This window comes from Lissotriton vulgaris, chromosome 3_2 (assembly GCF_964263255.1).
Source record: "Lissotriton vulgaris chromosome 3_2, aLisVul1.2, whole genome shotgun sequence".
Classification (NCBI taxonomy): domain Eukaryota; kingdom Metazoa; phylum Chordata; class Amphibia; order Caudata; family Salamandridae; genus Lissotriton; species Lissotriton vulgaris.
This window is the reverse complement of record NC_141690.1, coordinates 187,678,091-187,695,990: the sequence shown is the minus strand read 5'-3', so window position 1 is coordinate 187,695,990 and position 17,900 is coordinate 187,678,091. Positions and strand designations below refer to the sequence as shown.

General features: G+C 43.1%; 1 protein-coding gene across 8 annotated transcripts in view; it reads left to right on the top strand.

Moving 5' to 3' along the window:
• Positions 1-588: 588 nt before the first annotated feature.
• Positions 589-17,900, top strand: part of RNF4 (ring finger protein 4) — a 334,013-nt gene continuing 316,701 nt past the window's right edge. For 4 of the 8 annotated variants that reach the window (XM_086964187.1, XM_086964190.1, XM_086964192.1 and 1 more), the window contains exon 1: positions 625-736. The gene's annotated coding sequence lies outside the window, so the exon portion shown is untranslated. Of the gene's footprint in view, positions 737-17,900 lie in introns of all 8 variants that reach the window. The other 4 variants (XM_086964191.1, XM_086964193.1, XM_086964195.1 and 1 more) reach the window with 3 other exon arrangements.

The window sequence follows — 17,900 nt, the reverse complement described above, 5'->3', positions numbered from 1 at the left end:
TGCAAAAGATAAAAGTATTGGCATTGTAAATGACAAAGCTATTAATTTCGCTATTTTCAAAACCAACACATAAATAAAAAAATTGTCATTTACAAGACCAATAGCTCAAACTTTCATAATGCGAGACCTATTGCATTGCAAATGCTTGTTTCTGTTTGTATCTCTTATGTAACTCATGTCCTTATGTAAATCAACTTTTGTAAAGCGCTCTGACACCTTCGGGTAATGTTCGCCCTATAAAAAATCGCATTAAATAAAAATACTAACGTTACACGATCGAGGTCTAAAGTACAAGATACCTGAATTGAATACTGCTAATACACTTCCGCATATCATGCACAGTTTTAAAAGTCTGATTGGTTGGTATCATGCACAGTCTGATTGGTTGGTAGGCGGGCTCATGGTCATATGTAACCCTCAAGATATTCAATAGCAAATGTTCAACCCCCAGATCCTCTCCTCTGTTCCGGTCTACACCAGGAACTACATATCCCAGGGGGCTGGAGGTAAAACGGAAGCGCTGTTTTTTTCAAAAGAGAAAGGCTTGGACACTTACCAATCAAATAACTGCGCGGGGCTGGTAGCTTGGGCTGAGAAACCAATGGTACGTTTTGTGGGCGGGGTTTTGGAGTCACTGAGACGAGAACCGCTGTCTGTGAGAGGTACGGTGTGTGGTGCTGCTGAGGGCCGACGTGGGTAGCCCGGGGACGCCGGTTAACTTCGGCGACAGTCCTAGGTGTGGCATAGGAGACTTTCAGTAAACAAGAATTACATGTATGAAGCGCTCTGAGAAGGAATCGGAGGAAAGCTGTGCGTGGGTCGTTTGAGAGGTTCACTCTGGGAGTGGAGAGCGGGCTGGCCGGCCGAGCGTTTGGGAGGGAGTGGGGGAGGCGGGAGGGTGTCTAACGTGAGAGAAATTGAGAATGTAGGGCGGGACACTCCACTCGCCAAAATATCAAACAATCTATTACAGTATTCTAAAGAAACTAGGCTTGTTCCGCGTCACCCCTCTAGCAGGCTGTCGTCTCCAGTTCCTGGTATGTGTTGCTTTGTTTTTAACTTTGTCATAATGGCCTCGGAATCCTAGCGCGCGCAGTGGTTCTGGTTATGAAGCGTATACTCAAGAAGGTATCCTACAACACAACAAGGGGCCAAGTGGCACGGATCCAAACGGAATCTGTTTAGTGTGCACAAATGGTGAGCGCCCCTTCCTGCTTAATTAACCCCCTCTTTTGCTAACAACGTCGTTTTAGCATCCTGATCAATGTAATCCATCAATAAATGTAATGGGAGAGTACTCGCCCATCTGAAAAGTAAACAGACACTCTAAATAGTGAGTACCCGCCCTTATATATTTCTTTAAAGCACTGCTCTTCCCAGTCATCACCGCAGGACCGGAACCAAAACAGGAATGCTATTAACTAATCTCACCCACCCTCCGCTCATTGCTACAGACCTGTCAACTTCCAAACAAAACCCCACAGATTGAGGGGATAACAGTTGGAGAGTCAACCCAAAGACGGGGCAGGCCTTGAACCGATTAACTCACTAGCCATGAAATTGCTTTAGGATGAGTGGCTATTATTATAGTAAAGAGGTATTTTTTATATGAATGAAAATATGGTGATACAATTAAACTTGTCAGGTTTATGACAAAATCGTACCCCATGGAGTAAACGTTCACTGATTCTGTAAATGTGGACTCTGGTTGGTAGGTCTTCCATAGTAGAATGAAACGTTTTAAACGATCCGGTGGAAGAAAACTAGATGCAGCCCTAAAGGTGTATGCTTGAGCACATTTAGCATTGAAAACTGGCGTTTACAGTGCTTACACCTCCCAGCTTGTAGTATGTTGCATTATAACTTGCCTATAATATGTTGCTCAGCATAGTGATTGTAGTTTAGAATGTTAGTAGTATTTAGAATGTTAGTTAGAGAGTTAGTCAGTTGCTAAGGGGCTGAGCATGATACAGGCTGCTCCTAGGGGGGTTCGTTATTTATATTCTTAATTACCTAATAAACACCTTGGAAACATCATCTACTGGATTTCACTCGTCTGTCCGTCATACTACATTTGGTACCAGGAGTGGGGTAAACCTCCACATTAATTTCAAAGACTTTCAAAAATGAAAAAAAACGAAACGGAACGAGAAGAAGCAAACTTAAAAAAAATAAGGACTTTAACAAAGAAGAAAACCATTTACTAAGCAGTTCAACTTTTGGCACAGAGAACCCCACTAGTGACGACCATCGATCGCCTCTACTTTTATGTGCCAGGTACTGTTTGGCTTCTTTCTACCATTGACTGCTGCTCACCGGTGAGTGTGACACGTTCCTGTTTCAGAGTGCACATCGGTCGCCTACACTGAACCAGTTCGGGGAAGGAATGGTGAACTACATGACCTGTCATCGTTCGTCCTCATCATTAATTGTGCACAGTTCACTCTGCACTGCAGATCTGTCAGCTACATCTCGTGTCCGCCGCCTTGACTGCTCTTCGAGGTATTAAGCCCTTCGTTTTCAAAATTGCCCGCAGACTAGAGACATTTTTGCTCTTTGCAAGCAGCCTGGAGTTCACAAGCCTTGTGTCGGACTTCGGGTTAGGGCAGGGTTACTGTTTGAACTACACCGCAGGTGAGCTCATTTTCTTCTCGGTGTTTGCCTGAGTGTGTGTTTTCGCACCAACGTTGGCATGGCACATTGCGGTGACATTTTATTTTAATCAGTTTTTTTTTTTACAAGCTTTCCTAATGGCCTGCCACTTGACTGTTTAACTGCCTTGCCACGTTTAAATTTCGCTCAAGCTTCTCACCGAGCGCCCGCACTCAGCGCATGCCACCTCACCTGTTTCCCGTGCCACAGTGTCTTCGTCATCCTTCACTATGACGCGAGTCTGCCCTCAGTGACACTTGGAAGCACGCTTTCAACAAGAACTGTGACATTTGGAAGCACGAAGTTGACGAGAGCCATCCGGCATCTCTCCAGTTTATGTCGACGTGCTGTCATTTTGATTGACACTTATCGTCAGTTTTCATCAGCTTGTCATTTCATGTGCAGTCTCCTGCATTCCATCTGCCTTTTGAGTTTCTCTTTACAGCGATAGGCACGCTTTATTATGAATTTGCCTATTGCATATCAGCATTCTCCACAGCGATAGGCATGCTTTGTTTTTGTTCTAAAATGGACTTCAGCACTTTCGTCAAAGCGATAGGCACGCTTTATTTTTCAGCTGTTTGTTTCACTACTGTTCTCCAACAGCGATGGGCACGCTTTACTTTATATTTGCCTATCACAGTTCAGTGTTTTCTTTTTACAATGATAGGCACATTTTCCACTGTTCTCCGCTGTACCTACATTTTGATTTTGACCCAAGGACCTTGCTGTCTTTAGCTGTGCCTATATTTTCACTTTGCTCAAGAACCTCGCATTGATTTATCGGATCTTTCGCAGGTACTTATTTACTTATTTCCTTTGTGGTTTGAATTTGGATGACTCCTCACTTAAAGCTCATCTTAATCTGACTCCTTGGAACTTTTGACATTTTTGACAACTGTGCTATCTGCACCATCTAATGGTCATTTCAATCGTTTACACTTCAACAAGGAATGATAGTGTCTTAAAATGCGGATTTTCATACCCATGATTGCATTGAGCTTTAAAGTCATAATTATTCTTGTATGTTTTTCCTACTGTAATTCGAAATATTTTATCCGTCATATTTTAAAGAGAATATGTTTTTATATATATATATATATATATATTAGGGTGCATTTACTCTTCTATTCAAATGTATTCACAATATTTTATCGAAATTTGTTCTTAATTTTCAAACATGTTTTGAGGAGTATCTTATTATTTTATGTGGTCATGCTCCACATTTGTTCATAATTTTCAAGCATGTTTTGAGGAGCATCTTACTTTTTTTTGTGGTCATTCTCCACATTTGTTCACTATTTTCTTTCCAACATGTTTGAGGAGAATCTTAATGCTTCGTGTGGTCGTTCTCCACACCCAAGTGGTCTTTCTCCACTTCAGTTTTCTGTTCTACGTGGTCGTTCTCCACACCCAAGTGGTCTTTCTCCACTTCACAGTTTTACTGTTTTATGTGGTCATTCTCCACATCTTTGTGGTCTTTCTCCACATCTATTACTGTTGCATGTGGGTTGTCCCACATCCGTGTGGACATTTGTGTGCAAATCTGTTCAGTCTCATGTCGTACACTGTCATGTCTTTTAGCACATTCTTTTCTCAAACTCTCAGTACCTATTCTGTTCATTTTCTCTTCTTTCTGCACTATTTACACTATTCGTGTCAGCCTGGCCAGTTTTCATGGACTGTGTATTTAGATTTTTTTGTTGTTGAAGTAAGGGAGTGTGTGTATATTCTTTTCTGTGAGATAGTTGATGCGAGAGTGTATTCTCTTCTGTGCTTTCTGTCTGCCCTGTAGTATATTTTCTCTGTCATTCTATTTTTATGTCCTTTTATTTTTATGTTTCTCTATTAGTCTCTTGACGCTTTCACTTGTTTCCAAATTTTCATTGTACCTTGCCTAGGATGTTTTCTCTTTTCAGTTTATAGGAGGGAGATGTGTAGTATGTTGCATTATAACTTGCCTATAATATGTTGCTCAGCATAGTGATTGTAGTTTAGAATGTTAGTATTTAGAATGTTAGTGAGAGAGTTAGTCAGTTGCTAAGGGGCTGAGCATGATACAGGCTGCACCTAGTGGGGTTCGTTATTTATATTCTTAATTACCTAATAAACATCTTGGAAACATCTACTGGATTTCACTCGTCTGTCCGTCATACTACACAGCTTTTGTTGTCAGAATTTAAAACCCTCTTCAGACCCTTTCAGAAGGGTCAGATAACACACATTGGTTGGGGGAAGTGGAACGTCGGGTGGAATTCATCTTTTTCGTACAAGCGATCTTTTTGGCTGCTGTGCTGCAGACAGAATTATGAAAGAAAGCAGTTTAAATCCTTTTCACATCAATGTCCTAAAAACAGTGGCAGGATGTGAACAACAAAGATCAACATTCCTGACAATGGTGATTCTCAGGAAACGAATGGTGAGCCCTGAAAACAGGAGGAAGAATATGTACTTTTTTTGGAAATTTCCCAAGCTCCACCACAGATGCATGGGTTTTGAAGATCGTTAAACATGGTTATGTAACCGGATTCACCTCCCTCCTGACGGATTTGGGGATGATTCCTACGCCATACCCTTGGACTGCAGAGGAGAAATGTCTTTAAAAGAAGGCATTTCATTACAGATGAAAAAGAGAGCAATTGTTCCAGTGCTTCAGTCTAAGAACGGAGAAAGAGTATATAATTGTTTTCCTTGTCGAAAAAGTGAGCAGAAATTTTAGGATTGTCATTGACTTAGAAACTCCGAACAAGAACATCAAGAAAATTCCATTCAAGATGGCTACTTTACAAAGTATTATTCCTTTGTTTCAAAAGGATCATTACCTGGTGACATTAGAGCCGATGGGTGTGTTACAATGGCGGCCTGTTATCAGAAGTATGACCGTCCGCTACCGCTCAATGCTTTAGTTTAAAAAAAAAAAAACATAGCCCGCCTTATGTCCATTAAAAGTAGGTGGGGCGCAAAAGTTTGTCGTTCTTAAAAGTGGGTTGTGGTTCTAAAACGTTTCTGGAGCAGTGCTCCACAGGTTTTGTTCGAGGTTGCTGAAGAAAGGAACATGGCGAGTAGATGTTATTCATTGGCAAAGGAGCTCCTGTATGTCTTTTCTCCTTTCCTTTGATTCAGAGAATATTGAACATCTTGAGGGAGAAAGTGGCTACAATCTAGTGCTATGCTTTTGGCATTGACCCTTTAATCTCCTTGTGTTCTTTCTCTTATTTCATCTTCCCTGAAGTCTGGCCTTCTTCTGGGTCACTCAAAAATTATCCTTTCGGGTTTGGAGGTTGAATGGTTGAATCTTGTACAAAAAGGGTTGTCCTCTAATGTTGTTGAAGCTGTTCAAGGTTCAGAAAACTCCTCAACTTTAAAATCATACTAGACATTAGTGACATTTTGAATCATTGTGCTTCTCACATGGTCTCTTCTACTTCTTGCTTGGTGTCTTTGTAGTATCCTGGTTTGGATGCCATGTGCCTTTCCCATTAACCTGTCTTGCTACTCAGCCTATCTGGGTGAATGGTGGAATGTTGAGTGTGTGAGGTAATATGGAATGTGTGGTGTGCCTGGTGGATGGATGACAGTTGGAAGAGAGGGCTGAGTAGCAAGAGAGCTGCTCCTGGTGGGGCTTAGGAGAGACTTGAATGATACTTCAATGATTACATGATTTAACCTTGAAATCCATCAATAAACCATCATCAATCAATACTACTCGGCTACAGATCTTCTTATTACAGTCTTCTATTCTTGAGTTCCCGTTTCACACTAATTTATCTTTGGCACCCCTTAAGTTTCAATGTTTTGTAATAAAAGCTTTCTGTGGCGATTAACCTTCTTTATAGGCAACTACGACTTTTGTATCAAAGCTATTTGAGTTTTTCTGTTGCTAGACCTCTTTTCGTGCTATTGCTTCACCTTTGGGTCTCACTTTGGTCTTGAAATGTCTACAGCTCTTCCCATTTGAGCCATAGAGTTATTCGATTTTAAATTTCTATCTTCAAAGGCGTTTTTCCTAGTGTATCACTTCTGCACAACATTTGGGAGACCTTTCAGCTGTTCTTTCTCACCCTCCTTTCTTTAGGTTCTTGAATGATGCAGTAGTATTTAAACTAAATTCATCTTTGCTTCTTAAAGGAAAACTGTAGGTTTCATTTTTCTCAAGAAATTATCCGTCTTTCTTTTACCTCTGAGGATGAGCAGCTACTGAATTTGCTGGATGATGCACAAGATTTTTATGTTTATATTCCCAAATCCAGTAACCACAGGAAATCTGACAGTTTCTCACTTTTTTTTTTACCTGTCAAGGTGGCATTGTGTGCAAAATAATAAAGGATTGGTAGGCGGCCCTGAGTGATTACCAGCGGCTGCGATTAATTTAAGCATTCAGTTCATTTTTTTGGTAAACTCTAGAAGGTAATAAAGCATCTAAAATTTCTCTAGCATGTTGGCTTAACAAGACTATTCTGTTTGATTATTCAAACCGAGATCTGCAATGTCCAGGAGATGTTTAAGGTTGCTCTACGAGACAGATGGCAGCCCCATAGAGGTTGTGCCACTCAAAGAAATTTGCAGTGCTGGGTCTTCAGCTTTTGAGCACACTTTTGTTAAGCACTATCGATTTGAAGAACATTCTCCTAGAGTAACACAGGTTTCGCTATCAGTGTAAAATATACATTTTTCTTTTTTCTTTTTACAATTCTAGTATGAGAACTATTTGTTTTAAATCATGAGACGTTGCATACAAAATATCTAATATATGAAATATAACTATCAGTTGACTTTGGTATACTTCGTAAGTGACTGGGATGAGGGATGTAGAGGTAAAGACCTGCTTCATTCACCAGCAGTCTTTATTTTTCTTAGCCTTTCTCGTATTCTTCTCGCTAATCACATTCCTGCACACCCTTCCTGGATCAGGCCTTTGATTTGGTATTACAGGAAGTGCTGGGGCCATGCTATCCTATACTAGTACCCAGTTGAAGGTGAGTGGGAGTAGTCCATGGCATTCGTGTTTTGGTTTCTGTCCTGCGGTTTGGTCAGACATGACTTGCATGAATATGGCTAAAAGTAATTAAGATTACTGCTAAGTAATCGGGTTAGTTATTTACGTGTGTGTGTGTGTGTGTGTATATATGTGTGTGTGTGTGTGTGTGTGTGTGTATATATATATATATATATATATATATATATATATATATATATATATATATATATTAAAAAAAATATATTTTTTTTTCAGGTGCTACTGCAAGTAAATTGGTTCATGCTTAAAGGACACACCAATTAGTATACAGTGATTTTAAGTGGTAAGAAAAGGTGCTTGGTGAGGGGGCTCTAAAAGGTGTGTGGCCAAAGAACCGTAACTAGGAACCCTTTTAAAGCAGCATGTCCTATGTAACTAAGGGTGTGGCTTAAAACATGTAAACTAAACTGTTTCACCCAGTGTACCAACTGACCTGTAATTAGCTGCCCATGTGAGTTTATTCTTATTGCATCCAAACATATCTCGCAACAGTTAAAACGTATACTAAAACCAAGCCAGGCCTGTTGGCTTTGCTTTATGCTTGTTAGCAGTATCGTCAGTCAGTCAATAAACTTTATTCGGTTTTAGAATACAAAACCATAAAAGTTGCACAAATACAATACATACAAACAGTAGATTGTTAACTCCGTTACCACACACTAGATCATCTAAAAAACTGGTCTAAATGAGTAGACTCTACATGTCCATAAAGTGCCTAGATTACGTTACGTTAAACGTTACGTTACGTTAAAAGTATTTATACCGCGCACGTTCACCAAACGGTTTCTTGGCGCTCATTACATAGTTGCTTTTAAAAACCATACTATAAAAATGATACAACCATCCTTCAACAATTGAAGATAGATGAGTGCTGGTCTAACTTAATTGAAATTCAATTTCTATAAAATAGGAATTAAAAAATGCCTCCAGTGGACTTCATACAATTTACAAAAAACAGTGCAGCAAATCCTGAGGAGACTTTCTGTGTTGCAGCCACAGGAAGCTAGCACTTGGCCTCAGTGCAGCAAATCCTGAGGAGACGTTCTGTGTTGCAGCCACAGGAAGCTAGCACTTGGCCTCTGGAAGGCCCTTGGGTCTTGCTGACAGGTGATGGAAAAGGTTAATCCGGAACCTGGTTAAAATAAATTTTTCATGTGTCGTCAAGGACCCCATAAGGTATGGTTCTGACAGTGGCGTTGATTTAAGCAATATGTATGCCTGAACACTCTGTTTCCGTGCCTCTTCTGCATCCCGATCTGCTTACCTTCGGCTCAGAAAGGCTGACTTGGTTAATTCCACATCCTTTCTTACAATAGCATCTGGCTTAAAGAATAAAACGCCCCGCCCAAGCCATTCAAACCCTCTTTTAATATAATTGAGCTAGGGGATACAAGCCACTTTATCGAAGTACAAGCATTCTCTTAAGATCAGATGAGGGAGGATTAGATCTTCTTTTAACCAACACATTAACCAGAAGATCAGGGGACGCAGGGCAAGGGTGTCACTTAAGTAGGAAAACCCAAATTCGAAGTTCCTCGCGGGACACATAATCTTTTTAAAATCCCATTTTCCACTACCTGGAGGGGTTCTATTACCGTGTATCCCCAGCTCTCACCACCATAAGTTGCTATAGCTAAGCTTTTTGCTTGATACACTTATAGCATAGCTCCTGTCTGTTTCTTTCCCACTTTAGAGGCAAAATTAAAAATTGCTTTATTGACCCGAACCAGTTCCCCCTTTTTTCCCTGGATTAAGGGGTCCCATTTAAGTTGATCGAATAAGACTCCCAGGTAAGAAAAAACATTTGTGCAGGGAATCTGATCATTACCGGTTCTGAACTGAAAGCTCTTTTTTATGTGTTTACTTACCTTCATGACATAGGACTTCGAGGTATTAATGGCGAAGTCCCGATCTGTCATAAATCCAGACAACGCAGTTAAGAGTTTGTAAGTTCGGTTCTGGATATTAAGACTGCGCCATCCGCATAGAGCAGGACGGTAATGCTCCGCTGTCCTACATAGGGGAAATCTGCTCCAGTTGCCTTCTGCACACTTTCTAATTCATGGCGCCAGAATGCAGCCTTGCCGAACACCCTTCATAATCTCAAAAGTCCCTTGATACCTGCAAGTATTGGGAGAACCTGACATTGGCTTTAGTTGATTAATGCAGGTCCTCAAGAAAACTAACAATGCTATTTTCCCTCATGGACTGCCATAGCTTGGCCCTATTTACACAGTCAAAAGCGAATGACAAATCCATGAAGGCAAGGTGGATGGTTCCTGGATGCGCAACACTGTATTTATTCAGTATCATAAATAAGTTAAGACACTGCGCAACAGTGGAGCGTCCTGGCCGGAAGCCATATTGGACGTCCGACCGGATCCTGTTCTCATCTGCCCAGGTTGTTAATCGATGTAAAAGGACACGACGCACCACTTTGACCACTGAATCAATAAGCGAGATTGGTCTATAGCAGTGAGTACTATTTCTATTGCCCTTTTTAAAAATTGGGACTATGGTTGAAGAAGCCCAAGACTGAGGACACCTATTCTTTGCCGCAGCATTAAGTAGAGACTCTAGAATCGGAGCCCAGAGCAAGGGTTCTGACTTAATATAATCCAGGGGGATCCCATCTGGGCGTGGGGGTTTGTTTATAGTTAACCCTAGAATCCCTTCCATGATCTCACTCCCATCGAAACCTATCACATCCTTCCTATTCTGCAGTTCTCTGCAGATAGGCTCAAGCGGGTATTCAAACATGGTTTTAAAATGGAGTACCCACTCCTCCTCTGTGATGTGAGCCACCAGGCCCCCCCCCCCTGTCAAACAGGGGCTGTTCCTCAGAGTTCTAGAGTCGATAAACTCCTTCGCGCTTCCTTACGTTTGGCCATGACCTACTTTTATTCCCTGCGACAAACTCAGACCTCAGATTGGATTCTTGGTTTGGCTGCCAAAGCTTCCCTCAGCCGCTTAGCTGATTTGGAGCAATTGGACTCAAACCATCTGGGGCCATGTGAGGTGGTGCCTCTGGCCGGAGCACTTAACAGTTCACCCACTGTTTGCGCTATTGCCTCGTAGGCACCAAGGATCTCATTGGGAATGGACCACTCAGATGTACATAATGACAGTTCATGGGCACAAACAGTTTTCACCTTATCATAAAAAACTGTTGGGACACACTTGGGACCATTTTAATCTAAGATTTCCATCTGTCGGTTTCAGGGTACCCCTATTAGTGGCCACCCCAGTTTTTGTCGGTAATGAGCCGGACATAGACTGTTAAGGGTTTATGGTCACTAAATTCACTTTCTGCAGTCTTAAAACCATTGAAAAACGATAGCAGAGACGAAGAGATTAAAATAAAATCAATAAATGATCCTCTTCCGTTTCCTTTAAACGTTGGTTAAGGGAACTTGGTGTGAGGGTCAGTTAAGGACATCATGACCACCAGATCGAGTTTAACATATCGTTCCACAGTTACCCTTGAGGAAGGTGTTCAAAAGGAAAGCCCCTCATGCGGGAGCAGCCCAGCTGCGAGATGCAAGATGTTGAAGGGTTACCACAAGGGTGTATAATAAAATCACCAGACACCAAAAAGTTATAACGTTTACGGCCCATGAATTGTTTAGGAGTGCTCCCAGATTGGTAATATTACACACCTCCTGCGGACGAGCCGCGGAGTTATAAAAATTAAAGATTCCCCATCTAGAATCCCCCCTTGATTGCTGACAGTGCCAGAATTCCCGGGTATATGATGGGATAACCTGCAATCAATGGCCACTGAGATGTAAGTGACTAGATCACCCCTTGGTCTTCCGCACGCTGATGGAATGGCCGGCACAAAAAATGCCTTGTATCCTTCTAAAAAAAAGATCACAATCCACCGATCACGTTTCTTGAAGAGTGATTACATTATATTGCTTCATATAACATACCCAGCGTGGATCATGGAACTTGTTAGCCAACCCTGCAGTGTTTCAAGATAAAAAATTGTTAGGCTCACAGCTGTATGCCTCACAGCTACCACCCCTGGGGTCTGGGGAGATGTAGCTGATTGACTGAGGGCTGCCGTACCCCCTGGACCACAATCGCAATTCTCCAATCTGGATAAAACTCCAAATCTGTTATCTAGCGCCAATGAATTGGTCCTACGAAACTGCCCCTCTGACTTGATGGCTAAATGGGCTAGGGCAGAGGGCTGTTGCCTGGGAGCTGGTTTATTTAACCAACTCCCTAGTTGGCATACCCTATGACCGTTTTCTGGCATTTCCCTGTGGGGGGCTGGCTTATAAGAATAACCCAGGGGTAAAGCCTTGATAACCGATCCTGTTAACGGAGTGAGACTAATGTCCCTGGATAAAATATGCTCAGCAGTAAAGGGGTTGTCAAAGTTTACGATGACTCAATCTCCAGTGTCCAATTTACATGAGCTCCCTATCCAACTAATCCTGCGTGCCATGAGGATGTTTTTAGGTACTCTGTGGCCCAGGATGGTGGTGTGGGTAAACCAGTGATTCAATTTATTTCTCAGCTGCACATAATTTTCCTTTACCCCATTGAGGAGAGGAGGTACATTCTCCAGTACCACTACATATGGGGTAGATTCAGGTGGTAGGTGTATAATCGGAAGACTCAATGACTGATGGTCCCTACCCTCTGACCCCCTTTCCATACGGGACACAGGCGATCCTGCTCTGCTAGGTGGCTGGCATGTAGCAACCAGAGTATTTGGACTTCTGGTGCTGGTAAGACTATTCCTGTCTTGTGCATCACCACTTGCTGCAATCCTTACAGTAGGCCCACCCCTGCTCCTTCCCACAAAGCTCTTTTGCCCTTCATGGCTGTCATCTATATTTGTGGGTGGGCCAGCTGTCTGCACAGCTGGAGGATTACGGCCAATAGTCCCCTCCGATTTAGCCAACCTAGCATCTATCACACTTATTTTTTGGAACATAGGTTCTAGTAAGTTGGATAACATGGTTTCTAGCCTTCTCCAAAAATTCCGCTCCACAAAGCTATCAATTAGTTCCCCTGGCAAAGTCTGATTCATGGAGGTGGGATTACCCTCTTTGTCAACACTTGTGGGGAGGACAGCTGATACTATCCCTCCCGAGCTTACCTGTGCGGGTTTGTTTGATTTTGTACACCCTTGACCCTTTCTTTTTGTAGAGAGAGAGATTCATTATTGCAATCTAATATAAGCTTAGGTCTCTGCCCTCTAGTAGTTGCCTTAGTTTTCACTGGGGTAGGTTCATGCTCCTTGGAAGAGCAAGAACCAGAGTTATAACTGAGGGTGCAGATGGAGGCAGGCTCAGCCTGGCTGGGGAGGCATCCTGGTTCAGTGCCGACAAGGAGTTGGGGAGTGCAGGGGTTAGGGAAAGTCTACCTAGTGGGGAGTGTGGGTCAAGAGAGAACCTACGTTCTGTCAGTTGTATTTCATGAATGAGGACAGATTAAGCCCTCAAGATGAAGGCATCTAGAGCGCCGACCACATTTTTCCCTGTGTTCATTTTCTGCTTACTCATTATTATCAACCTGTTGACACGCTTTTTTGTTGTTGTTGAAAATACACCAGGTCCTAATAAAATGCAAATCTGATAATATTGGGCGATTACTTAATTCAATATGCAGAATACAGTGTGCAAAATGCAATGTGCAGAACACTTTAAAAAAAATTCCATAGGGCCTTAATTATATTTATAATACTCAAAAAATGCTAGGTGCTTGTGTACTAGTTAACAGCATCAAGAAAAACAGTTCATCAGTAAAATGGCGTTAAAGTGCAGTGCAAAGTCCAGGTGCATAGGACATAGTCTTTGGTCCAGTATATCTTACAAAGACAAGATTAGTGTGTGACGTATTGATACGCCTTGTCCAGTAAGGTAAAGTACATTGGGAATTATCATATGAGGAAACGGCACCTTTACTACCAGCCAAGTAAGTGGCCCTGCCCTGCCTATTTCTGGCATGATGGACAAGGATGGGGTGCCTTTGGCCCAGGCTTCGCCTGGGTGCTTGTCCCGTGCTGCGGGGGCGCTTTGTGGTTTTGGGTTGCTGGGAGTTGTATTCCTGCTTACTGCCAGCCGTTCCCCCTCACGGCGTGTAGGACTAAGCACAGCCGTTCCCCCTCATGGTGCGATAACCACGGTGCTGGGCCATTCCCCTCACGGCATCTGAAGCTGTCAGAGGTATGAAAAAGCCGTTCCCCTAATGGGAATCGCGTGTCCCGCGCTGTAGGGGGTGCTTGGCGGTTTCGTAGCGCCTCCAAGCGCAGGCTGCCGCGTCAGAGGTGCGCCGCTGGCTGCAAGGGACTGCTGGGAGTTTAGTCCTGCTTACTGCCGGCTGTTTCCCTCACGGCGTGTAGGACTAAGCACAGCTGTTCCCCTCACGGCGCGATAACAAGGGTGCTGGGCCGTTCCCTTCACGGTGCCTGAAGCTGTCAAAAGGGTATGATAAAGCTGTTTCTCTCACAGCTATCGCCCGTCTCAGTTAGCTGTATCAGATTAATGGAGAATACAAATGATTTGGTTGTGAAAATTAAAATTGAAAATGTTCAATTCTGAAAATAAAACCGTGGGTTAGACATTACTATGGTCTGCTCTATGGGTGGTTGTCTCTAGAGTGTCCTTCCTATTCTCCTTTTCATACTACTTTCTTCTGCAGTATCTTACTGTGAAGACAACTGAAGCAGTGATAAGCGAAGCCGTCTTTATTAAGTATAATGCCCTGAAACCAATAGGCGTCTTACAGTCTCAGAAGTAATCTCCCAACTACCCTTCAACTGCCACCCTCGCCCAAGGTTCTAATGTAGAACTGGGTGACGTCATAGTACCTTGGGCGAAGGCACGAGGAGAAGGGCAGCGCGAGGCAAGTCGTGAGGACAACACAGAATAAACCCAACACTTAACACGTTAACCAATCTAGACAAATTTCTCCCTAAAGCCTTCAGAAATCCTCCATGTGTATATAAGCACTGCCTTTTAATTTGCTTTGTCACTGTCCATAATTCGACAGATGTGTACCTCCTTTACACTCTTTCTACAATTACAACATATGCCACCATCGCTATGTGTGCCCTGCAGAGAGACAAAGGATTGTATGTGCATATAGTCTGTACACGTTTATGACTCACTGACCGACGCTGATGGACTCCTTCTGTTTTCAGCCTTGACTTCAAACTCTAAATTGTGCATCGTAAACGCTCAACCACAACCTGAACTGAGATTACTCAGTTAAGTGTGGACTCTGGAAGACTCCTGCTGCATGATTTAAAAAACAAAAAAACACAGTCTTGATAAAAGCAAATACTCTTGGAATGCAAGTTGAAGTATAAAGTGGAATGTAAACAGGGATTGTATCGCTGACACATGTATTTACAACCCTCAAGGGTGTGGAGTTTTATCAAATATCTCCACGTCCAAGAAACGGGATGCCTCCTAAATGTACTTGTGATGCAAAAAAAAAAATCACTTGGCCCTATTGGTGCCATGCAGAAAGGTGATAAAAAGATGGTAGCATTCTCATGAAGTAAGTGTCCCTGATTATGGCAGTGCTCCATCTTTATCGGTTTGGATTCCTGTACTGAAATTTCCACCTCTCTAATTCTGTATGGGCCATGACTATGAGTGGAGCATGGTAGAGTAGAGTTCTCAAATGGAATTCCAACTTACTCTATCATGATTGAGAGTTCTTCCCATAACCCAGATTTACCATATGCAACAATAATGGACCCAGTTACCAGTCCGAAAAGCACATTGGCAAAATTGCTTTTGAAATTACACTGACTCAAGGGTTTTGAGTAACTTGGGAAGTATGGCACTCAGCTGTATAAACTCAAATGTTGATCTGGAGATAGTTATACTACGGTGCCAAAACAGGAAAGGGGAAATTCCCTTAAACTCCTTGATACATGTAGGATGCCTTACACCAAGTTGATGAAACGTATAGACCCGGGCACACGCAAATTGAGATGTCAAACGCTATATGGTAATGTCAATGTCCACATCTAAAGAGTTCATACGAAAGTTCATGATTTATTCATCAAGAGCAAACGAAAAATCAGCCAACACGTGTTTTGTCACTTATGGAATTACTCCTGCAACTTCCTCAGGGCTGAATACGAAGTAGACAAAAGGTAATTGCTCAGCCGGTGATAATTCCAACCCGGCTGGCTGAGGAGAAAGGAAAACAACAGTAACCGGGCCCAGATCAGGAAGGGAAATAAAGGCCCAGTTTGAAAATGAAAAACGTGTGTGCCTGCATATCATAAAGGTAAAAAGCAAAAAAGCTACCTGAATACGAAGTAGACAAAAGGCAATCTGTGAAGAACCATATGTGCGAACAGTGCAGTTGAATCTATAAGCGGATACATATAAAACTAAGATACACTAAATCCTCTGCATACTACAACAGAAAAGATAGAGAGAACTCACTAACCTGATCTTACCATGGATATTGGTGATCTGGTCAGATCGCAGAAGGCCGCGAGTGTTCCAAGTAAATCGAGAGTCCTCATTGCAAAATTACTCCTATAAAAATTAGCCTGAGATTAACTCAAAGTTACTATAATATCTGCTATTCTATCTATGAACTTAGGTGGTGTTCTTACCGCCAGCTGGTGCGCTGTGAAGTACTGGTGGTCCCCTCTGTAACGAATGCTTCTCAGAGTGTGGAGAAGCTACTAAAACCGGAAACAGTTTAATATCCTTGGTGCAACAACATCAACTGTTGTATGGCTAAACACGTATAAGGTCTCAAAGGTGAGACCTTTTGGCTATGCCAATGCTTGTGGCTATTGTGTCAGTGCATAATAAGCCAAATGCGCTCAACGACCTCCCTACCGGATGTCTATGTGGCCGAAAAACAGCATCCAGATGTGCCCTGCAGTGTTCTGCAAAACACACAATCTTGTATCAGCAGGAGCTGCCTGGCGAGCCATGCTGGGACCTTGTGATCCGTAGACCCCCTGACTATCTCCTGTTGTGACAGCACCCGGAGGCGGCCATGCTGACTGACACAAGGCCTCCTCTGGGGCCTGCCAGCACAACTGAGCACGCCTGATCCTCTACGCGCACACACATGCAGTACTTGTGTGCACTGACTGCCAAGCTTGGTCATGTTACTGTCAGGACGTCCTCTCCTGCATGGGAGTAAATGGTTAACATTGTACGGTGCGCACAGTGGGCCATTGTTCGCCAGCCCTTGGAGTTCGGGAGATAGGATCCCCCAAAATGTTTAAATAGTCCACACGAACAACTAGGATGTCAGTAATGAGAAGGTATGTCTGGTAGAAACTGTCTCCATCCTCCGCAGGACTGGAGTAGAGGGAGGCAGGAGCCCCCAACAGATGCCCCCACCCCACTGACCGCCTTATGCCCCTCCTGGCATGTGTGGGGTCGGCAGGGCAAGAGCCCCAACCCCTCAAAGTACACCCACTAGGGCAGGAAGGAGATATGTGTTAAATAGAAACCAGTGGGATGAGGAGCCTCAAATTAGATTAATAATGCGCTTTTTATCGATTTACATTGGGAGTAAAGATGAGAATATGAAAGATGGGGGAGGGAGGGAGCGAGGGAAAGTGGATTCAGACAAGGGAGAGGGGCAAGGGTAGAGGAGAGAAGCCAGGAGATTAGAGATGGGAATAAGGGGAGGGAGGAAAGAGTGTGGGGGAGAGAGGGACACACACAGAGAGGAACTGAGGGGAGCAGAAACACGGAGCGCAGGAAAGACCCAGAAACAAAGAGTAGAAGGAGAGCCGGGGGGGGGGGGGGCAGGGTCTGGGTAGAGTGGCTTGTAGAGAGAGGCAGACAGAATTAAGAAATCGAGTTCCAGGTATATCCCGCCTAAAGCGCCTAGTAACGCCTGCAGGGGGTACATCAAGTACCAGCCCTGCTGCTCACACTCGATTATCAAGGTGCAATTGGTAGCATTCCCTCTGGTTTTGTCACTAAAATGGGAATAAGGAGTCCAACCTAAACACATTATTTCTGAGACGGGTCAACGGTTGTGTGCTAAATGTCACAATGTGGTATTTTATTGCAGAGTACTTTGTGTGAAGCGTAGACTGCAGCACAACCGAGTGTTCCTGAAAACAAATTTAACGGACTAGTTCAGGTTTTACAGACGCCGTACCGAGGACTACTATGTAGAATGTGCACATGTAACCTTTGTTAGGAGTTATGCTACTGGAGCAATATGCGATGTGTAATAGAATCTGAACTTCTGATTTAAG